Consider the following 24,527-nt stretch of genomic DNA (forward strand, 5'->3'; position numbering starts at 1 on the left):
TACGGAAAGATAATGAGATGGCTCCCTGTGCTCTGATTGATTTTTTGTATTATGATCTATCTAGGAGCAATACCAAAGTGTTTCAAAGGAGGATTACCTTGACTTAGGTCTGCCTCCGGTCTAAATTAAATCAACCTAAGTGAAATGGAGTCTCTATCGTTCCACTGCAAGAGTTAACTATGAGACTTCATACACCTTAAAGTTCATAGAACGAAAAGAAGTTTTTTGGAGGCCCTTATCCTCATTACGCCTAGCATTTAGTGGGCTGGATATTTACCTTATCAACTAGCAAATCCATAAGGGTTCTATTTGATTAGGCACCTGAATTGGCACCTGAATCGGACTGAACCGACTGTTTGTCAGGCTACTGTTCTCCTATTCTCTCGAATCTATGAAGTAAGACATTGATTTTGCAATAAGATCGATTATGTTCATTGCATAATAAGCTCCTTTGAAAAGCATTGGCGCACGTGTAAACGAGTTGCTCTACCGAACTGAGCTATAGCCCTTATCAGAGATATCTTAACATATAGATAATTTCTTGTCAAGATGAATATTTTCTAATGCCAGAGGATACCCCTTTGATCTGTATCTGTTTAGTATTTAGTTTAGTATTTAGTATATAACAGACCAATAACAGAGCGGTATTGCTTAGAAAAGGGATTCAATATATAATCGATCGAAGTAATGGGTCTTCCTTTGTGGTGATAAATTGCCTACTTAACTCAGTGGTTAGAGTATTGCTTTCATACGGCGGGAGTCATTGGTTCAAATCCAATAGTAGGTAAGTAGGTAGAAAAATTACTAGATAGCATTGGACTTACTTCGCTTCGCTATCTAATAACTTTTTCTACCCCTCTTCCCTTTTTCTTTGTATCAACTATAAACCACTGGATTGTCTTCAATTGGATGGGGGAATCCAATTGACAGCCTCGATTCGTATCCTAGCTCGTCTGAGAGCGAGCTTCGCTTCAACCAAATCTTTCGTACCCTCAGCTTTACTCAAGTTAGCTTCGGCTATTTCAAGTGCCTTTTGAGCTTCTTCCGGATCAATATCACTACCCAGTTCCGCATCATTTCCTAAAATGATGATCTCATTATTAACTATTCTCGCAAAACCGCTCCACAGAATCGCTGTTAACCATTGGTCGTTGAGGAGGCGTATTCTCAAAGGACCCATATCTACTGCTGTGTTAATGGGGGCGTGGTTTGGTAATACGCCAATTTGGCCACTATTAGTGGATAAAATGATTTCTTTCACTTCACAATCCCAAATAATTCGCTTAGGAGTCAGTACATAAAGATTTAATTTCATTTCTTCGATTTGTTCTCCTCTTCTAAGGTTATAGCTTTCGTGCTAGCTTCATCGATGTTACCCACCAAATAAAAAGCCTGTTCAGGTAGGCCGTCTAATTCTCCGGAAAGGATTAGTTGAAATCCCCTAATAGTTTCCGCAAGAGCAACATACTTTCCTGGAGAACCAGTAAAAACTTCTGCCACAAAGAACGGTTGTGATAAGAAACGCTCAATTTTTCTTGCTCTTGCTACAGTTAAACGATCCTCTTCCGATAATTCATCCAAGCCAAGAATTGCGATAATGTCCTGAAGTTCTTTGTAACGTTGTAAAGTTTCCTTAACTCTTTGCGCAGTTTCATAATGTTCGTTGCCAACGATCCGAGGCTGTAACATAGTCGAGGTTGAATCTAAAGGATCTACTGCTGGATAAATACCCTTGGAAGCTAATCCTCTGGAAAGTACGGTAGTAGCATCCAAATGTGCAAATGTTGTGGCAGGGGCAGGGTCGGTCAAATCGTCTGCAGGTACATAAACTGCTTGAATCGAAGTTATAGATCCCTTTTTAGTAGAAGCAATTCTTTCTTGCAAAGAACCCATTTCTGTACTAAGAGTAGGTTGATAACCCACTGCGGAGGGCATTCTCCCTAATAAAGCGGATACCTCTGATCCTGCTTGAACAAAACGAAAGATATTATCGATAAATAAAAGCACGTCTTGCTTATTAACATCTCGGAAATATTCCGCCATAGTTAGGGCAGTTAAACCAACTCTCATACGAGCTCCCGGTGGTTCATTCATTTGGCCATAGACTAGAGCTACCTTTGATTCCTCAATATTTTTTTCATTAATTACTCCGGATTCCTTCATTTCCATATAAAGATCATTTCCTTCACGAGTCCGTTCCCCTACTCCACCGAATACGGATACGCCCCCATGAGCTTTAGCAATGTTATTGATTAATTCCATGATCAGTACTGTTTTACCTACTCCAGCCCCCCCAAATAGTCCTATTTTTCCTCCACGTCGATAAGGAGCTAAAAGATCGACGACCTTAATACCTGTTTCAAAGATGGATAATTTCGTATCTAACTCGATAAAGGCAGGCGCAGATCTATGAATAGGGAACGTTGCACTACTATCTACAGGACCCAAATTGTCAACAGGCTCCCCAAGAACGTTGAAAATTCGTCCGAGAGTAGCTCCACCGACCGGAACACTGAGAGGAGCTCCCGTGTCAATCACTTCCATTCCTCTCATCAACCCGTCCGTAGCACTCATAGCTACAGCTCTAACTCGATTATTTCCTAATAATTGTTGTACCTCACAAGTCACATTAATTTGCTTATCGGCAGTGTCTCTACTCTGGACTACCAAAGCGTTATAAATATAAGGTAACTTGCCTGGGGGAAAAGTGACATCCAGCACGGGTCCAATAATTTGATCGATACGACCTGTACTTTTTTCTTCAATTGTGGAAACCCCGGGAGGAGAAGTAGTAGGATTGGTTCTCATAATTATCACATAATTAAAAAAAAGGAATTTGTCGAAATTTTTCTTTTTTTATTGTTGAATAATGCCAAATCAAATCAAAAAAAATCCAAAAGTAAAAAGGAAATGAATTAGTTAATTCAATAAGAGAGAAAAGGGGACCAGGACTTGATTTCGTTGCCCAAGCGAATCCCATTCAATCGTTTACTCATGGAATGAGTCCATTGGAAAGTTCAATCAATCTTTTTTTTCATATACATTTTGCCTTTTGTGGAGGATCTGTGCCTACTCTACTTTCCTATCTAGGACTTCGATATACAAAATATATACTACTGTGAAGCATAGATTGCTGTCAACAAAGAATTTTATTAGTATTTAGTTAGGTATTTGCATTCAAAATAAGAAAAGAGAACTATTAAGAACTTGTAAAATAAGGATTAGGAATTAATTTGGGTTGCGCTATATCTATCAAAGAGTATACAATAATTATGGATTTGGTAAATCAAATCCATGGTTTAATAACGAACCGTGTTAACTTACCATAACAACAACTCAATTCCTATCGAATTCCTATATTGGAATTCCTATAGGATAGAACATACACAGGGTGTACGCATTATATATGAATGAAACATATTCATTAACCTAAGCATGCCCTCAATTTTCTTTAATGAGTTGATATTATATTAATTGAATATCCTTTTTGTTTTACGAGATTTTTGCTAAAGTTTCATTTACGCCTAATTAACATCGAGTAGACCCTGTTATTGTGAGAATTCTTAATTCAAGAGTTATAGGGAGGGACTTATGTCACCACAAACAGAAACTAAAGCAGGTGTTGGATTTCAAGCTGGTGTTAAAGATTATAAATTGACTTACTACACCCCAGAGTATGAAACTAAGGATACTGATATCTTGGCAGCATTCCGAGTAAGTCCTCAGCCTGGGGTTCCGCCCGAAGAAGCAGGGGCTGCAGTAGCTGCCGAATCTTCTACTGGTACATGGACAACTGTTTGGACTGATGGACTTACCAGTCTTGATCGTTACAAAGGACGATGCTATCACATCGAGCCTGTTGCTGGGGAAGACAACCAATGGATCTGTTATGTAGCTTATCCATTAGACCTATTTGAAGAGGGTTCCGTTACTAACATGTTTACTTCCATTGTAGGTAACGTATTTGGTTTCAAAGCCCTACGTGCTCTACGTTTGGAGGATCTACGAATTCCCCCTACTTATTCAAAAACTTTCCAAGGCCCGCCTCATGGTATCCAAGTTGAAAGAGATAAGTTGAACAAGTACGGTCGTCCTTTATTGGGATGTACTATTAAACCAAAATTGGGATTATCCGCAAAAAATTATGGTAGAGCGTGTTATGAGTGTCTACGTGGTGGACTTGATTTTACCAAGAGATGATGAAAACGTAAACTCACAACCATTTATGCGCTGGAGAGACCGTTTTGTCTTTTGTGCCGAAGCTATTTATAAATCACAGGCCGAAACCGGTGAAATCAAGGGGCATTACTTGAATGCGACTGCGGGTACATGTGAAGAAATGATTAAGAGAGCTGTATTTGCAAGAGAATTAGGGGTTCCTATTGTAATGCATGACTACTTAACTGGGGGATTCACCGCAAATACTACTTTGGCTCATTATTGCCGCGACAATGGCCTACTTCTTCACATTCACCGTGCAATGCATGCAGTTATTGATAGACAGAAAAATCATGGTATGCATTTCCGTGTATTAGCTAAAGCATTGCGTATGTCTGGGGGAGATCATATCCACTCCGGTACAGTAGTAGGTAAGTTAGAAGGGGAACGCGAAATGACTTTAGGTTTTGTTGATTTATTGCGCGATGATTTTATTGAAAAAGATCGTGCTCGCGGTATCTTTTTCACTCAGGACTGGGTATCCATGCCAGGTGTTATACCGGTAGCTTCAGGTGGTATTCATGTTTGGCATATGCCAGCTCTGACCGAAATCTTTGGGGACGATTCTGTATTACAATTTGGTGGAGGAACTTTAGGACATCCTTGGGGAAATGCACCTGGTGCAGCAGCTAATCGAGTGGCTTTAGAAGCCTGTGTACAAGCTCGTAACGAAGGGCGCGATCTTGCTCGCGAAGGTAATGAAATTATCCGAGCAGCTTGCAAATGGAGTCCTGAACTAGCCGCAGCTTGTGAAGTATGGAAGGCGATCAAATTCGAGTTCGAGCCGGTAGATACTATTGATTAACTAGATAAAACTAAAGATAAAGAAGGTATAAATAAAAAAGAAACGAAATAAAAAGAGAAAAAAATCAGTTATGAAATGCAGTAATTCTTCTTTATTCTTCTAATTGATTGCAATTAAACTCGGCTCAATCTTTTTTAGAAAAAAAAGATTGAGCCGAATAAAAATAGATCATGATATGATCATGAGACTTGACAAATTGAGATTCGTCTATTCTATATATCTAGAATATATATATTAAGGTATAATACAATAAAGAAATACAAATAAAATAATAAAATAATAAAATATAGTATTATCATATGATAATGATAATGGAATCAAATACGCAGTATTTACAGAAAAAAGTCTTCGTTTATTGGGAAAGAATCAATATACTTTTAATGTCGAATCGGGATTCACTAAGACAGAAATAAAGCATTGGGTCGAACTCTTCTTTGGTGTTAAGGTGGTAGCTGTGAATAGCCATCGACTACCTGGAAAAGGTAGAAGAATAGGACCTATTCTGGGCCATACAATGCATTACAGACGTATGATCATTACCCTTCAACCGGGTTATTCTATTCCACTTCTAGATAGAGAAAAAAACTAAAGGAGAATGAATGAAAAAAGACATAGTTTGGAAGTTAGACCTTTTTATAGGACTCTCTTTCAATTTCAAAAAAGAGGACGTTTGAAACTTTTAACAGGCGTAATCGTGAGTCAACAAGTGACTCGAACTGTGTGTAAAAAAAGAAGCATTTTTTTTTTTTCAAAATGCTAGAACTAGATAAGGAAGTTTTCTATAACCTTGAGAAAAAGGATAAAAAGGTAGTTTTTTTTTAGTTTATGACTCCGATCAAGAGCGAGAAATCCTTGATTTGGGATTGGACATAGAACCTGGACCCATCGTAGAGACGTTTAGTTCAAAAGAAAGGATCGTATCCTGATGGTAAGAATTATACTTTCGTGGAAATACAGCGCTATAGACTTCAATGCGGTAGAGTAGACGTTTTGTTTCTAATTTTTCTGGACCAAACCTCCGCTCCGACCCAACGATACAATGAATTTTTTCTGTTCATATTCATAAATAAAAAAGATTCGGAATCGCAATGCTACTATATGCGTCCAGAGGAGTATTTGGAATAATATTCTTCTATAATCCATTATTGCGGGGGGTCTTACTAACAGGGCTTCGCTGCACGGGACAGGTCTTCGTCGAAAAGCTAACTCCACCCGGCATTTTCATACCCTTTCTTTGGGTGGTATATCGCCTTTTAAAGTCTAAGAGGGTAGTAGGGGATCTATAGTAGGTAAGATAATTTGCCCTTTGATTTTGATTGAATATACTATTTTTCCGCCTTTACCACGCATTATTGTATGCGCTTCTAGAGAAGTATGTATGCAGGAAGTAAATTCTAACCGCTTTCTTTTGAATCCAATTTCAAATTAGATTAGAAAGATAGAAAGGCCATGAGGATGGGAAAATCAAAATAAAATCTTTTTAATTAGTTCTCCTTTTTTGGAATTTTCTTATTATCCTTTCATTTTTTTTACAGAATATTTTTCAAACTAAAAATAAAAAATACAATACAATAGTCAATATTCCTTATAATAGATATACTTAATTATATCATAAGAATCTTAAGATATTTTTCGACTAGATAGAAATAGTAAATTTGAATTGAGACACCTATTCCATGACGGATTTAAACTTACCTTCTATTTTCGTGCCTTTAGTAGGCTTAGTATTTCCGGCAATTGCAATGACTTCTTTATTTCTTTATGTGCAAAAAAATAAGATTGTCTAGTATTTTTTAGTGTAAGTAATATAATATGGTAGGGTATGTGGCTTTTTCTACACACACTTTCTACACACAAATGAAAAACGGTTATGGATGCGGATATAGGCTACGAGCATAAATGCATGAATATGCAGAGCCAGGTATAGCGAGTTTTATTTTATTTATTTTAATTGAATCAACGAATATTTTTTGAATAGAAAGTCAATGTATCTAACCTATTATTTCACAGGAGTACTAGTTGCTGAAGGCGATTTCAGAATCAAAAAAAGTAAAGTCAAAATTATTTAGCTTATTCTCTCAATTTCAATCGACCGCTGCTGGATTTAGTATATCTAATATGAATTGGCGATCAGAACACATATGGGTAGAACTTCTAAAAGGTTCTCGAAAAAGGGGTAATTTTTTCTGGGCCTGTATTCTTTTTCTAGGTTCACTAGGATTCTTATCGGTTGGGATTTCCAGTTATCTTGGTAAGAATATTATATCTATACTTCCATCTCAAGAAATTCTTTTTTTTCCGCAGGGGGTCGTGATGTCTTTCTACGGAATCGCAGGCCTATTCATTAGCTCCTACTTGTGGTGTACTATTTTGTGGAATGTAGGTAGTGGTTATGACCGATTCGATAGAAAAGAGGGAATAGTGTGCATTTTTCGTTGGGGATTCCCTGGAATAAAACGTCGCGTCTTCCTTCGATTCCTTATGCGGGATATCCAATCAATTAGAATTCAGGTTAAAGAGGGTCTTTATCCTCGTCGTATTCTTTATATGGAAATCCGGGGCCAGGGGATCATTCCCTTGACTCGTACTGATGATAAATTTTTTACTCCACGAGAAATTGAACAAAAAGCTGCCGAATTGGCCTATTTCTTGCGCGTACCAATTGAAGTATTTTGAGGTATCTTTTTTGAACTGAGTTGAATGAAGAAAAGAAGAATTGGAAGAAGAAAAGTTTTCTCAACACAGGGAGGAAGTCCCTTCTAAATTGGATTTGTTATTGTAAGGGGATTTTTAAGTATTTATCTAAAGGAAGGAACAAACGAGGATAAGAGAAATTTGCTTTTAATTTTTTTTTATCCAAGTTAGATATATCGCATACTATTCTTCCTTTTTCATCCGAAAGGGCTTTTTTTTTATTCTATTTCACTATTTCATTCCATCTAGATCTAAGAAAGAACCCAATGCACTGAAATTCCACTAATAACTAATATACAAAAAAGAAGAATAGATACAGGGTATCAAACCTATAGAGTTTTTGCTTCAAAGAAATAGAAATATCATGAAATAGAAATATCATCATATAGAGTCAGGGAATGGAATAGAGTCAGCGAATGAAGCATATTCATTAACAACTCCATTTACAGATCAAAAATGAAAAAAAAGAAAGCATTGCCTTCTTTACTATATCTTGTATTTATCGTACTTTTGCCTTGGGGGGTCTCTTCCTCATTTAACAAATGTCTGGAACTTTGGATTAAGAATTGGTGGAATACCAGGCAATCCGAAACTCTCTTAACTGATATTCAAGAGAAAAGGATTCTAGAAAGATTCATAGAATTAGAAGAACTTTCTCTCTTGGACGAGATGATAAAAGGGAAACTAAAGACACATGTACAAAAACCTCCTACAGGAATACACAAGGAAATAATACAATGGGTCAAAATAAATAATGAGGATCATCTCCATACCATTTTGCATTTCTCGACAAATATAATCTGTTTGGCTATTCTAAGTGGTTCTTTTTTTCTGGGTAAAGAGGAACTTGTCATTTTGAATTCTTGGGTTCAGGAATTCTTCTATAATTTAAATGACTCAATAAAAGCTTTTTTTATTCTTTTAGTTACTGATTTTTTTGTTGGATTTCACTCCACCCGTGGTTGGGAACTAGTAATTCGTTGGGTCTACAACGATTTTGGATGGGCTCCTAACGAGCTTATTTTCACTATTTTTGTTTGTAGTTTTCCAGTAATTCTAGATACATGTTTGAAATTTTGGGTCTTTTTTTGTTTAAATCGTCTATCTCCTTCGCTTGTAGTCATTTATCATTCAATTAGTGAAGCATAAATTCATTTGATCTCCCGATATTAATATTAATCAAATTAGCAAGCATCTTTTTTTAGAAAGAAAGCCCTTTTCCATTTTAGCAAAATTCTTTCTATTTATACCTACTTTAAGGTATTCATCATTGCAGTACAACTGTTGCAGTAGAATGACAACAGATTCGTGTATAGGGAACTAGATTAGCTTAGCTACCTATCTAATTTATTGTAGAAATTCTGGGATCTGCGATTGGACATGGAAAATAGAAATACTTTTTCTTGGGTAAAGGAACAGATAACTCGATCGATTTCTGTATCGATCATGATATACGTAATAACTCGGACATCTATTTCAAATGCATATCCCATTTTTGCGCAGCAGGGTTATGAAAACCCACGAGAAGCAACTGGACGAATTGTATGTGCCAATTGCCATTTAGCTAGCAAGCCCGTCGATATTGAAGTTCCCCAAGCTGTGCTTCCCGATACTGTATTTGAAGCAGTTCTTCGAATTCCTTATGATATGCAATTGAAACAAGTTCTTGCTAATGGAAAAAAGGGAGGGTTGAATGTAGGTGCTGTTCTTATTTTGCCCGAGGGATTCGAATTAGCGCCGCCCGATCGTATTTCCCCTGAGTTAAAAGAAAAGATAGGAAATCTTGCTTTTCAGAGTTATCGTCCCGATAAAAAAAACATTCTTGTGATAGGCCCTGTTCCCGGTAAGAAATATAGTGAAATTGTCTTTCCCATTCTTTCCCCTGATCCTGCTACGAAGAAAGATGCTCATTTCTTAAAATATCCCATATATGTAGGGGGAAACCGAGGAAGAGGACAGATCTATCCTGATGGTAGCAAGAGTAACAATACAGTCTATAATGCTACGTCAACAGGTATAGTAAGAAAAATACTACGTAAAGAAAAGGGGGGGTATGAAATATCCATAGTTGATGCATCAGATGGACGCCAAGTGATTGATATTATACCTCCCGGACCAGAACTTCTTGTTTCAGAGGGGGAATCCATCAAGCTTGATCAACCATTAACAAGCAATCCTAATGTGGGAGGTTTTGGTCAGGGGGACGCAGAAATCGTGCTTCAGGATCCATTACGTGTCCAAGGCCTTTTGTTCTTCTTCGCATCCGTTATTTTGGCACAAGTTTTTTTGGTTCTCAAAAAGAAACAGTTTGAAAAGGTTCAATTGTACGAAATGAATTTCTAGGTCCCGGGATTTCTTACCATCAAGTTGGTAAAAAGCCTCGATTTATTGGCAATTGCTAGAATTATCTATGATCTATTTTGGAAATCCTTTTTTTGTTTAGACTGCTTTTTGTTTATGAGATGTCTGGAATTCCTTATTTATATCCCATGCAAAAGAAGAGAATCCAAGGCAAAGGCGAGAACAATCAAATTAAAATTTCTTCTTTTTCGGAGGGATTGCAGGTCTTCTTAATCGTCTATTCGGCACAAGAAAAAGCCTTTTTCTTGTGCCGATTCTTCTTGTATCAAAATAAGAATCCTTTTTCTTCCTAATTCGTCAAAGATTACTATTTCTTCTTTATTCGGGTCTGTCTCTTGGACCTCTTTTTCTTTTGCTTAGGTTTAGCCGAGGTAGTGGACAAACAGAGGGGAAGAAAATATGGCGGGGGAAAAATTTCTTGTGATTGTGAGCAAATTGCTTGGCTTGTTTAATTAAGTTCAACTTCAAATTTACAGAAATTTTGCAAAAAAAAAGTAAACTCTTCCATTGAAGGTTTTTTTATTTTTAGGCTAGTTGAATAGTTTTGATTAAGGTTTTATTAGTTTATTACTCGAAACTAAATCAAGGATTTTCAGGATACTTCCTTCGTGGAATAAGATATTGGATCCTCGAGTGATCTCTTTTTCTTGTTGCTTCATAAGAGTGAATCGAATAGATTCAATTCGCGTTATAAGAGTAAAATAAAAATTCCGCGGGTCCTTTCCGCTCTAATCAGATAAAGGGGGGTAAGGACCCGCTAAGCTCCTACTTTTTCATGTTTACAATCTGGTCCCTCCGATTACTATAGAGATGAACCCAATCCAGAATATGAACCATAAAAGAAAACACCTACTAAACCAATCACAGCAATACCAGCTACAGTACCTATCAGCCAAAGAGGAATTCTTCCAGTAGTATCGGCCATTTCCCCTACTTTCCTCCACATTTTATCAATTGGTCATGCTAGAGACAAAAACAGTCATGGGTAGTTATAAGGATGGTATCCTTCCAAATGGGATAAGAGAATTCTTATTAGTCTCTTTCTTTCTCTCAATTGAAGAAGTAATTGGAAAATAAAACAGCAAGTACAAAAATGAGTAATAAACCCCAGTATAGACTGGTACGATTCAATTCAACATTTTGTTCATTCGGGTTTGATTGTGTCATAGTTCTATAGTTGGAATTTGTTTTATCGTTGGATGAACTGCATTGCTGATATTGATCCCAAGAAAAAAACAGTAGGTACAGCTAGTCCGTGAATAGCCAGCCATCGCACTGTAAAAATAGGATAGGTTCGATCTATGGTCATTGAGGGCCTCCTAAAAGGATCTACTAAATTCATCGAGTTGTTCTAAAGAATCAAAACGGTCGGTTATTAACGGAATTCCTTGTCGGCTTTCCGTGAAATACTCGTTTGGCCTAGGACTTCCAAACACGTCATAAGCTAAACCCGTACTGACAAATAACCAACCCGCAATGAATAGGGAAGGTATAGTAATGCTATGAATAACCCAGTATCGAATACTGGTAATAATATCAGCAAAAGAACGTTCTCCCGTGCTTCCAGACATGCTGAACTCCCAAAATTTTTGTACATTCAAAAAAGGAATTGATTCCGTAAAAGATGGGATCGACCAGTAAATAGAAAATTACTGATATTTCATCCTTGTGAGATTGTCAATTTTGTACCAAAGGTGTATTTTGAGTATACCGAATTAGTATAGCTATCCTTCCTATGGCACAGCAATCTGGTTTTGCCTGGTTCCGAAACATAATTACTTTTTTATTTTTTTTTTGTCTATAGGTAAGCTATATGTTATTCAAGGCATCAATAGAAAACCCCATTTTTGTAGGTTCTACTTACTTTTCATTGGCTTCGGAATAATAGAGTAATTCGGAATAGCAGCCAAAATCTTGGGAAAATCTAAGTTAATGATCAATAGGTTTGGATAAATAATTTAGGAAGGATATTCTCATACTGACACAATACAAGGACAAGTATATGTGAAATCTATCCTTTCATAATTCGTAATTCATCCTTGTATTGTTTGTTGGATTAGGTCTAACTTTCTTGACCAAACTGCGAGCGCGGAACTTTACGAGATGAAATAGGGAAAGACAGAAGATAGAATAGAACTTAAAAGGATAATTGAAGTGACTCGTCTTCGAATCTACTTTGGTTGGAGTTCGAAAAAGGAATAAAAATAAAGTAAATTCAAGGAAGAGCTTTCTTTTTTTTTTTTTTTTAACAGCCCCTTGGCAGGTCGTGGAATGCTTTTGTTCTCCTCTTATTCCATATGGAATACAATCAGTTAAAATAAGAAGGAATAGGGGAATATTCGATCGTTCACTCCAAAAAGAGGGTCCTATTGAAAAAGAAATTATCCAAAATAGAAAGAAGTTTTTTTTTTCAAATTCAATTGTTTATTTATCTCTTATTCAAAAATTTCCCTGAAAATTGAATTTCTTTTTTTCATTCAATGGGGTTAGATGATCTAGTTCTTAATATTATTACTTTACTCAATTGACAAATTCCACAACAAATCTCTTGATTCGGAATTAGGGACTCATGTATCATCTGATGAATCCACTTTCTTTTACACTTCTGTATCTTACTCTATCTTGTTTTTTAGTATTATCTAAAATAACTGATGAATTATGAATTTTCCATAACTTAGGTAAATGCTTTACCAACATATGTAGTGTAGTAAAAAAAAATAAATGGAATTTAACTCTTTCATGCTTACTTTAACTAGTTATTTTGGTTTTCTACTGGCTGCTTTAACTATAACCCCAGCTCTATTTATTGGCTTGAACAAGATACGCCTTATTTGAATTGACTGAATAATTATAATTCAGAAAAGAAAAATCTTTCTTTGGGATTCCTGGCATTCTACGACTCTTTTCCAGACTAATTAGGAATTCTTTTCTTGGTCATTGAGATTCGTGGATAATTTAGAGTACTATTTAGGGATAGATCGTACCTCTTTTTTTATCCCCTCGAACAAATCGAAATGATTGAAGTTTTTCTATTTGGAATCGTCTTAGGCCTAATTCCTATTACTTTAGCGGGATTATTCGTGACTGCGTATTTGCAATACAGGCGTGGGGATCAGTTGGATCTTTGATTGAGTCATTTTTTTTTTTTGATTGACCTCCTCCAGACCAGAGAGGAGGTCAAATTGAAATTGGAGTTACAATTCAATTTTGTTAAGTTATTTTACTCTGCTTCGACATAAAATAGATGGAATCACGCTCTGTAGGATTTGAACCTACGACATCGGGTTTTGGAGACCCGCGTTCTACCGAACTGAACTAAGAGCGCTTTCATTCATTCAAAAAGAAAATCTTTTTCTATTCCTAATGTATCTCACGTACGTATAGTCTCCACAAATTCAAGTTATACCCACTTTACTTTAATTGATCTCGTCGCTACTGCCTATAAAGAAGAAAGAAGTAATAGGTAGGGATGACAGGATTTGAACCTGTGACATTTTGTACCCAAAACAAACGCGCTACCAAGCTGCGCTACATCCCTTTTCCAAATTAAATTGTTGTACAATGCCATTGTACACAATTCCTGTCTTCTTTTCCACATCATAATTTTCTTCTTCTTTCTTTCTCTATCTATATATAGAACCCTCGTGTCATTTCTTCTTTTTGGTCTCATATAATTAAGGAATTATATACATATAAAATCCAATATAATTTCGCCTATAAAAGAAGGATTACTTTTCCTTGGTAATATATAGGAAGAAGGGGTCATCTTTTTCTTTTTTAGGGATAGGAAAATTTCGTCGATATGGTTCATTTTATATATAGCATAACAATCTTGGGCAAGAGTTTATGATCATATATGTATTCCAACAAGGAAGGAGGATTTTCAATGCGGGATATAAAAACATATCTCTCTGTAGCACCCGTGCTAAGTACTCTATGGTTTGGTGCTTTAGCAGGTTTATTGATAGAAATTAATCGTTTATTCCCAGATGCTTTGTCATTCCCTTTTTTTTAATTCTAGTTATTGCTATGGGAGGGATAGATTTCTTCGTGATATGACAAAATTTGATCCTTTTCAATCTTTTTTTAGTATCGGAAGGAAAAAGAAAGAAAAGATGGATTGGGTTGAACCTCAGAGTCATTAAAAATTTGGTAAACCCCATTTTTGAAAATAGAAATTCAATTTAAAGGGGTACCCAAGCTAAATAAGGCCTCAGAAATCAGAGCATAGAAAAGGCGGGGCTGGCTAATTAAATGAAAGGATTTCGAACCAAAATCTTTGCTAATTCGACAAGGATTGTATTCTTTAATTATTTCTCTATTTTTTATTACTTAATTAAAGAATAAAAAAAAATTATTCTAATGAATTTTATTCTTCTTCTTCGGATTCAAAATAGAAGAATAAAAGAATAAGTAGAAGAATTAAGTTAAGTCAATCCAAAAAGAAAAGGAGGTTCATGGCCAAGGGAAAAGATGTTAGAATCAGAGTTATTTTGGAATGCATCAGTTGTGTTCGAAAAGGTGCCAATGAGGAATCGACGGGGATTTCTAGATATAGTACTCAAAAGAATCGCCACAATACACCCGGACAATTAGAATTCAAAAAATTTTGTCGTTATTGTCGCAAGCATACGACTCATCACGAAATAAAGAAATAGGAACATCGTGTGTTTGATCTTTCCAAACAACAGAAAGAGTAAGAACTTCATATTTAATATATAAAGAAAACATAGTATAGAATACAAAATACAAATCAACTCATCTGATTTCCGGTAGATATTATTTCATATGTATAGAGGGTATTCATATACTATAATATGAATCAAATAAGATATGGATCAAAGAAAAACTACTTCTTCTGGATCCTAAATTAATAAAATAAAGAAGTGAATTTTCAAATTTTCAAATTTTAAATAAGGAATAAATCATGTATACATCTAAACAACCTTTTCTTAAATCTAAGCAACCCTTTAGTAAATCCAAGCAAACTTTTAATAAATCCAAGCAACCCTTTCGTAAATCCAAGCAAACTTTTCGTAAATTCAAGCAACCTTTTCGTAAATCTAAACAACCTTTTCGTAGGCGTCCCCGGATTGGCCCGGGAGATCGAATTGATTATAGAAACATGAGTTTAATTAATAGATTTATTAGTGAACAAGGAAAAATATTATCGAGACGAATAAATAGATTAACCTTGAAACAACAACGATTAATTACTCTTGCTATAAAACAGGCTCGTATTTTATCTTTCTTACCGTTTCGTAACTATGAGAACGAAAAGCAATTTCAAGCCCAGTCAATTTCAATAATTACAGGTTCTAGACCCAGAAAAAATAGACATATTCCTCAATTAACGCAAAAGTACAATTCCAATCGAAACTTAAGAAACAACAACCAAAATTTAAGAAACAACAACCGGAACTTAAGTTCCGATTGTTGATGTTTTATTCGAATTCGAAAGGGCCAGACCTATATATATTATAAAGAAAGTAATCCAGCTCGTTGATTCCTACCACTTAATCTTAATTTATTGTATCTTCCCGGAGTTCCCTCTCCGGGAATTCATCTTTTATTATTCCAGTATATTACTTTATTTATACCTTTAATTGATGATCTTTATTTTATTGGAAATCGTGTAAAGATTATTTGGATTTGATACAGCTACTTGTGCAAGCATTTTACGATTAAGAATCAATTTCTTCTTGTACAGGTTGTGTATTAATTTACTATAACTATCGAATACTTTATATACCCGCGTTGCTGCGTTTATCCGAGTGATCCACAAACGACGAAAATCCCTCTTTTGCCTACCTCTATCTCGATGAGAGGAAACAAAAGCTCTTTTTACCTGTTGGGTAATCATTCGATTAAGTCTTAAATGAGCCCCTCTAAAGTTTGAGGCAAATGAACGCATTTTTGTTCGTCGTCTCCGGGCTATATATCCTCGCGGAACTCTGGTCATTGAATCAAATTAACCTTAATGAATAACTAATGATTTCTCTTCTTTTAGCCACCCTTTTTCTCATTAATAACAAAACTAATTATTCCGATATATAAAATATTAATTCCAATGGCTTTTGCTATAGTAACCTTCCCAACCACGATTTTTTATTCCACTCCGTTCAGTTATTTCTATACGAAATAACAAATTCATTCTAATAATACTAAAAAAAATAGTGGGTTCCATCGTTTCTATGGTTCCCTTTTAAACGGTGAGGCCCTCTCTATACACCGGAGCCCTTTCTTTCATCAAAAGGTATTGCGAACTTGTATAGTCCACATTCTTTGGCTCTACCTATCCATTATAGAGTAAATAGCTCTTTTCACAATAAGAGTTATCCATACAGTGACGGTATTTAATTATGAAAGTTGGCTAAGTAGCTGACCCTGTTAGTCCGTTCTTTTAAGATAAAGGAGCATAAGCCTTTTTCTTTTTATTACTATTTCCTCCGCTTAATGGATAACCATTTGCTACCAATGGGAGAATTGCTTCTTATTTCCAATTTAGATAATTGGATTTGCACCAAAGGAAACCATAAATTCCATATACCATAGAAATCTAGGATAGAGAAGCTATATCCTATTCATTGGTACTAATCATGGATACTTCAATTTTTTTTATATTTGTTTGAAGTCATGATCTGAACGAGTCGCACATACACCCTAGCACATGTTCCTCGACGCTGAGGGCATCCTTTAAGCGCGGCCGTTTTTCGAGCATTTCGTATTGGCTGTCTTGCGTTTCTAATAAGTTGTTTAACCGTCGGCATGTTGTATGTATATAGAAAAAAATGGATTGGTTTAGATCCATCTTAACCTGATGATTGCTCATCATGAAGTCTTTCTATTTTCTATTAAATCGAGGAAAACACGAATTTAGCTGTGAAATAACTTTACAAGAAATCCGGACACTACCAATCCTTAAACATTTCTGGAAACCACACTGGATCAGTATCGCAGTGCTTGTCAATCATTTCATCCCCTACAATATCGACAAGTCCATAAGCTTTGGCTTCGTCTGCTGACATAAAAACATCCCTTTCCATGTCTTCGGATACAACCCAAAAAGGCTTGCCTGTTCTTACTGCATAAACCCTTGTGATCATTTCGCGAACTTTGTGTAACTCTTCTACTTCTAGTAAAAATTCTGGTGTCCTTGCCCGATAATAAGCACTAGCAGGTTGGTGAAGCATAATCCTCGCGTGAGGGAATGCTATACGCTTGGTGGGTTCTCCTCCAAGCAGAATGAAGGACGCCATGGAGGCGGCTATTCCGAGGCATATTGTATATATATCTGGTGTCACCGTTTGCATCGTATCAAAAATAGCCATTCCTGAGATTAGCCACCCGCCTGGGGAGTTTATAAACAAAAAAATATCACTAATTCCATCTTCTATACTCAGATATACCATGAGACCTGTAATATGATTCGTGATCTCGCAACGAATCTCTTGACCTAAAAAAAGTGTCCTTTCTCGATACATAACATTGTATAAGTCAACCCAAGTCGCTTCTTCATCTCCAGGAATCCGGTAAGGTACTTTTGGAACACCAATGGGCATATTAGATTAATATTATTAAATTTAAGTAAGAAAACCACACTTTAATATGGAAACGTAAGAATGGAACAGAAAGAAAGAATCCGCAGTTTATTGTCTTAATTTTTATTCTTATTCTATATGAATATTATAGATTCTATTAATACGTAGATTGAAAGGTTATACATATAAGGAATGTAAGACAGATTGAATAAAGAAAAGGGAATGGGTGATTTGAATGCTAAACAAAGAGGGGTAGCGATCTATTCTTCGTTTTTTCCAAATTGGCCAAGTTACCCATTGCATATTGGCACTTATCGAGTATAGAATAGATCTGCTTCTCTTTCTTCTTATGAACAGAATTGGCTTCTTATTTTTAATGGAATGAAATAAATATTCGCGCTTTCTGACACAGAATCCCCTAGAAGGGTTAGGTACATAGGATATGGATAGTCTTTTTCAATGCGATAAAATAAAGCGACATCGTGTCTATTTTTCTTTGCTAAAGGGGTATTTCCATGGGTTTGCCTTGGTATCGTGTTCATACTGTCGTATTGAATGATCCGGGTCGATTGCTTGCGGTGCATATAATGCACACAGCTCTAGTTTCTGGTTGGGCTGGCTCAATGGCTTTATACGAATTAGCAGTTTTTGATCCCTCTGATCCTGTTCTGGATCCAATGTGGAGACAAGGTATGTTCGTAATTCCCTTCATGACTCGTTTAGGAATAACGGATTCGTGGGGTGGTTGGAGTATTTCAGGAGGAACTGTAACAAATCCGGGTATTTGGAGTTATGAAGGTGTGGCAGGTACGCATATTGTGTTTTCTGGCTTGTGTTTCTTGGCAGCGATCTGGCATTGGGTATATTGGGACCTAGAAATATTCTCTGATGAGCGGACGGGAAAACCCTCTTTGGATTTGCCCAAGATCTTTGGAATTCATTTATTTCTTGCAGGGGTGGCTTGCTTTGGCTTTGGGGCATTTCATGTAACGGGTTTGTATGGTCCTGGGATATGGGTATCCGATCCTTATGGACTAACTGGAAAAGTACAAGCTGTAAATCCAGCGTGGGGTGCAGAAGGTTTTGATCCTTTTGTTCCGGGGGGAATAGCTTCTCATCATATTGCTGCGGGTACATTGGGTATATTAGCGGGCTTATTCCATCTTAGTGTCCGTCCGCCTCAACGTCTATATAAAGGATTACGTATGGGCAATATTGAAACTGTACTTTCCAGTAGTATCGCTGCTGTTTTTTTTGCAGCTTTCGTAGTTGCTGGAACTATGTGGTATGGGTCAGCAACGACCCCAATCGAATTATTTGGGCCTACTCGTTATCAGTGGGATCAGGGATACTTTCAGCAAGAAATATATCGAAGAGTTAGCAATGGTTTAGCCGAAAATCTTAGTTTATCAGAAGCTTGGTCTAAAATTCCCGAAAAATTAGCCTTTTATGATTATATTGGTAATAATCCGGCAAAAGGGGGATTATTCAGAGCAGGCTCAATGGACAATGGGGATGGAATAGCTGTTGGATGGTTAGGACATCCCGTCTTTAGAGATAAAGAAGGACGTGAGCTTTTTGTACGCCGTATGCCTACTTTTTTTGAAACATTTCCGGTTGTTTTGGTAGATGAGGAGGGAATTGTTAGAGCAGACGTTCCTTTTAGAAGAGCAGAATCCAAATATAGTGTTGAACAAGTAGGTGTAACGGTGGAGTTCTATGGTGGCGAACTTAATGGAGTAAGTTATTCTGATCCTGCTACTGTAAAAAAATATGCGAGGCGTTCTCAATTAGGGGAAATTTTTGAATTAGACCGGGCTACTTTGAAATCTGATGGTGTTTTTCGCAGCAGTCCAAGGGGTTGGTTCACTTTTGGTCATGCTACCTTTGCTTTGCTCTTCTTTTTCGGACACATTTGGCATGGCGCTAGAACATTGTTCCGAGATGTTTTTGCTGGTATTGATCCAGATTTGGATGCTCAAGTGGAATTTGGAACATTCCAAAAAGTGGGAGATCCAACTACAAGGAAACAGGCAGTTTGATACACATTGTTATAGTATCTTTCACCTCTCTTTTTTGATTTGACATGGGAAACATCTCCCATCCTTTCTTTGACTCTTTTTCTTTCTTTATATGGGAAATTATCCCAAATGACAAATGAATAGGTGTGGAAGTTATAATTGTAAATAAACCAGGATCGAATCTATGGAAGCATTGGTTTATACGTTCCTTTTAGTTTCGACTTTAGGGATAATTTTTTTCGCTATCTTCTTCCGAGAACCACCTAAGGTTCCACCAACTCCAACTAAAAGAATAAAATAATTTCATTTAAGTAAGAAGTCCCCCTATCTGGGAGACTTCTTACTTAAATTAGTCTCCGTGTTCTTCGAATGGATCTCTTAATTGTTGAGAGGGTTGCCCAAACGCGGTATATAAGGCATACCCAGTAAAGCTTACAAGTAAACCAGATATGGAGATGGCGACTAAAGTTGCTGTTTCCATTTTTATAGAATTTCAAGATTACAATGGATCTACGAAAAGATCGTGTATTTACAACTACAACGGAATAGTATACAAAGTCAACACCAATGATTAAATAGAATTTATGGCTACACAAACCGTTGAAGATAGTTCTAAACCTAGGCCAAAACGAACTGGTGCAGGTAGTTTACTGAAACCCTTGAATTCGGAATATGGGAAAGTCGCCCCGGGTTGGGGGACTACTCCTTTTATGGGGATCGCAATGGCTTTATTCGCTATATTCCTATCTATCATTTTAGAAATTTATAATTCTTCCGTTTTACTGGACGGAATTTTAACCAATTAGGTTTCTACTAACTAAAACTAGGAAGTCAGAGTTTTTCCATCCAAAAAAGCCTTTCTAGTTTAAGATCTACATTTCTAGATATTATGGTAGTTCGACCGCGGAATTTTTTTGTTTCGGTATCTCTGGAATATGAGTGTGTGACTTGTTAGAATTGATCCTATTGATAATACATAGAAAGGGCCTGTTATCTCTATCAAGATGATTCTAATTCGTCAGATATTATTTATTCTAGTATCTGGAACACGAAATAGATAGAGTGGATCAAAAAAAAATGGAACTATGATTCATACTCACTATTAAGACCTCGCAACCAGACTGAAAAATTCAAGTAGTTCTTAAATAAAAATAAAAAAGAAATTTTCTTCCTTCCAATTTTGTTTGCCCAAAAGACAACTTTTTTTCTCTCGATTTTGTCGAGTCATTACACTGATTCAATAAATGATTATCAAGCGGTTCTTATTCGAAGAACCCTTGCCTTTTGTTTAGCTTGAGACTAAATCATCGTGGCTCTAGTATGAATCTAAGGTTTTAATTGAACTGATTCATAGGATCTCAACAAGATAATTTCTATATTACGCATAAAAAAACAAATCCTTTATAGGGAAGAGAAAAGTCAAGAAGCCTCTAATGACCAACATAAGGGAAAGGAAGAAAGAAAGACGCGCCAACTTGAGATTTTTTGGCATTATCATCACAAAGAAGATATTCCGGATTTTTCTTATTTGATATCTTCAAGGCAAATCGACCCAATTCAGTGGCTGATGAAGTTTTGAACCTTTTTTCTAATATTCGTTGAAAATTTTTGTGTTTCTGCTTGAGCCGTACGAGATGAAATTTTCATATACGGCTCTTAGAGGGGGACTCGGGTTAGTTACCTATCTCAATAAAGTATATGATTGGTTTGAGGAACGTCTTGAGATTCAGGCAATTGCAGATGATATAACTAGTAAATATGTTCCTCCCCATGTCAACATATTTTATTGTTTAGGGGGAATTACACTTACTTGTTTTCTAGTACAAGTCGCTACCGGTTTTGCTATGACTTTTTACTACCGACCAACCGTTACAGAGGCTTTTTCCTCGGTTCAATACATAATGACCGAGGCCAACTTTGGTTGGTTAATCCGATCAGTTCATCGATGGTCAGCAAGTATGATGGTTTTAATGATGATCCTGCATGTATTTCGTGTGTATCTCACAGGGGGATTTAAAAAACCCCGCGAATTAACTTGGGTCACAGGTGTGGTTTTGGCTGTTTTGACTGCATCATTTGGTGTAACTGGTTATTCTTTGCCTTGGGATCAAATTGGCTATTGGGCAGTCAAAATTGTGACAGGTGTACCTGACGCCATTCCGGTAATAGGATCGCCTTTAGTGGAGTTATTACGCGGAAGTGCTAGTGTGGGCCAATCCACTTTGACTCGTTTTTATAGTTTACATACCTTTGTACTGCCTCTGCTTACTGCCGTATTTATGTTAATGCACTTTCCAATGATACGTAAGCAAGGTATTTCGGGTCCTTTATAGGGAAGGCATATCATAGAGAATTATAATTATCATATATCATATCGGGTAGGTTTTGGTATTTCATTGCTACAAGCATGGGTTATTGTAAAATAACACATGTCATTTGGATACTTCTCTTCAACTCCAAAGTATTTTTATACAATACAAATAGTTGAAGTTAATTTTACGAAAGAAAAAAGGCGGATTATGGGAGTGTGTGACTTGAATTATTGATTTGGCCATGCAGATAAAGAATTGGATCTGCCACATTAGAATTCACAACCAAAGGTGTCTCCGCATCCAATCAACATGTAAGTCCCCTACCTAGGAAGGATAGGCTGGTTCACTTGAGGAGAATATCTTCTATGATCATACCGCAACCATGTCATCCATGAACAGGCTCCGTAAGATCCCATAGAGTAGAAATGGAATAAGTCATGTGACATGATCCAGTTCTCTATTTATTACACTTACCTTTTTATTATAGTATGGAAATGCATTCATTTTCTTTGCATCGATTGTGATCCGCAATACTATCGGAGTAAAAGAAGGATCTAAGGAAGAATGTAGGCTAAACTTTTTGATTTTTTATTAGTAACAAGTAAATATTTTGTTTGGAGGTAAGAAACTTGCGATATTGAGGGATAAATACCAACTAATCAAGAGACATGAGACAATCCACAAAGCAATTGATCATGATCAAATTTGTAAGCCCACTTGGATATGAGCATTTACCCATAAGAATAGGATTATTTTCAATGAGTAGTTGTAGGTGCAACTTCGGAAAAGAGAATCTGATAAAGCTTTTCTTGCCTAGAGTCATTGAGTCATTATAAACCTTAATTCTATTAAGGATCTTCCGCGGTCTTATTTCTTTCACTCTTGCTCGAGCCGGATGATGATAAATTCTCATGTCCGGTTCCTTTGGGGATGGATCCTAAAGAGTTCACCTATCCCAATAACAAAGAAACCAGACTTAAATGATCCTGTATTAAGAGCTAAATTAGCTAAAGGGATGGGACATAATTATTACGGGGAACCCGCATGGCCCAACGATCTTTTATATATTTTTCCAGTAGTAATTCTAGGTACTATTGCATGTAATGTAGGTTTAGCGGTTCTCGAGCCATCAATGATTGGTGAACCGGCAGATCCGTTTGCAACTCCTCTGGAAATATTACCCGAGTGGTACTTCTTTCCCGTGTTTCAAATACTCCGTACGGTACCCAATAAGTTATTGGGCGTTCTTTTAATGGTTTCTGTGCCAACAGGCTTATTGACAGTACCTTTTCTAGAGAATGTCAATAAATTCCAAAATCCATTTCGCCGCCCAGTAGCTACGACCGTTTTTTTAATCGGTACTGTAGTAGCTCTTTGGTTAGGTATTGGAGCAACATTACCCATTGATAAATCATTAACTTTAGGTCTTTTTAGATATTTTTTGATTCATTCAACCGTGAAGTACCATAGGTATCTAGGAAATAGTTACTTCCAAGTGAATCTTCCCTAGATACCTAAAATCCATTTTATTATGATCCATTTCGCGAAAATATAGATTGTACCAAAGATGCTAAATTGTTTTCTTTTATTCTAACTCGAAAAAGAAGAAGAAAAAAAATTGCAATGGATTTAAAACGAGAGTTTATTCTTAAGTAAATCAATTGGGAGATGCTTCTCTAGAGTGTCCCATATATGTTTTCTATCTTCCATACGAAAACTGTCAATTCTCAGAAGATCTTCTTCAGTCTTACTCAAAAGGTCCAATAGTGTATGTATATTGCCCTTTTTAGACAATTATACGTTCTAGAAGTCAATTCTAATTGATCAATAAAAATACAATTCAATGGAATTCCTTTTTTGTTTTTCTTTAGATTAGTTAATCTTTTTTGAAAAGTAAAAAGGGGTGGAGTAAACCTGTTTTTATTTTCTTCGAAACTAGCGCCCTCTTCCTCCGCGTGTAGAAAAGGAAGAAATAAATCAATCAAATTACGAGAAGCCTCATAAAGTGCTTCCTTAGGGGTTAAACTTCCATTAGTCCATATTTCTAGAAAAAGTATCTCGTGTTTTTCATTTCCATTCCCACAAGAAAAAATACTATAATTCACATTTCGAACAGGCATGGATACAGCATCTATAGGATAACTTCCATCTTGATAGTTCTTTCTGAGTTCTGTCTGATATCCACGATCTCTCTTGATCTGTAAATCAATACAGAAATCAATGGGCTCTGTCAAGTTAGCTATAGGTTGTGCCGTATCAACGATTTCTACGGAAGGCGGTAAGATGATATCTTGAGCAGTTATGTATCTAGGACCTTTGACGCAAATGGATGCGTCTCTAACTCCATAGAGATTACTTCTCAATACAATTTCTTTCAAATTTAGTAAAATTTCTTGTACGGATTCTTCAATACCTGCTATTGTAGAATACTCGTGCGGCACGCTCCCAAATTTTGCACGTGTGATACATGTTCCTTCTATTTCTCCAAGTAAAGCTCTTCGCAAGGCAATACCGACGGTGTCCGCTTGACCTTTTCTAAGCGGGGACAGAATGAAACGACCATAATAAAGGCGCT

General features: G+C 36.4%; 2 non-coding genes across 2 annotated transcripts; both read right to left on the bottom strand.

Annotated features, from left to right (window-relative positions):
- Nucleotides 1-13,329: 13,329 nt before the first annotated feature.
- Nucleotides 13,330-13,403, bottom strand: TRNAW-CCA (transfer RNA tryptophan (anticodon CCA)). Its single transcript has one exon. It is a non-coding gene; the product is annotated as a tRNA-Trp (tRNA).
- Nucleotides 13,404-13,542: 139 nt separating this feature from the next.
- TRNAP-UGG (transfer RNA proline (anticodon UGG)) lies at nucleotides 13,543-13,616 on the bottom strand. The gene has a single exon. It is a non-coding gene; the product is annotated as a tRNA-Pro (tRNA).
- Between the last annotated feature and the right edge of the window lie 10,911 nt (nucleotides 13,617-24,527).

This window comes from Triticum urartu, unplaced genomic scaffold (assembly GCF_056163025.1).
Source record: "Triticum urartu cultivar PI428250 unplaced genomic scaffold, HENAU_Tu73 scaffold2, whole genome shotgun sequence".
NCBI classification, from domain to species: domain Eukaryota; kingdom Viridiplantae; phylum Streptophyta; class Magnoliopsida; order Poales; family Poaceae; genus Triticum; species Triticum urartu.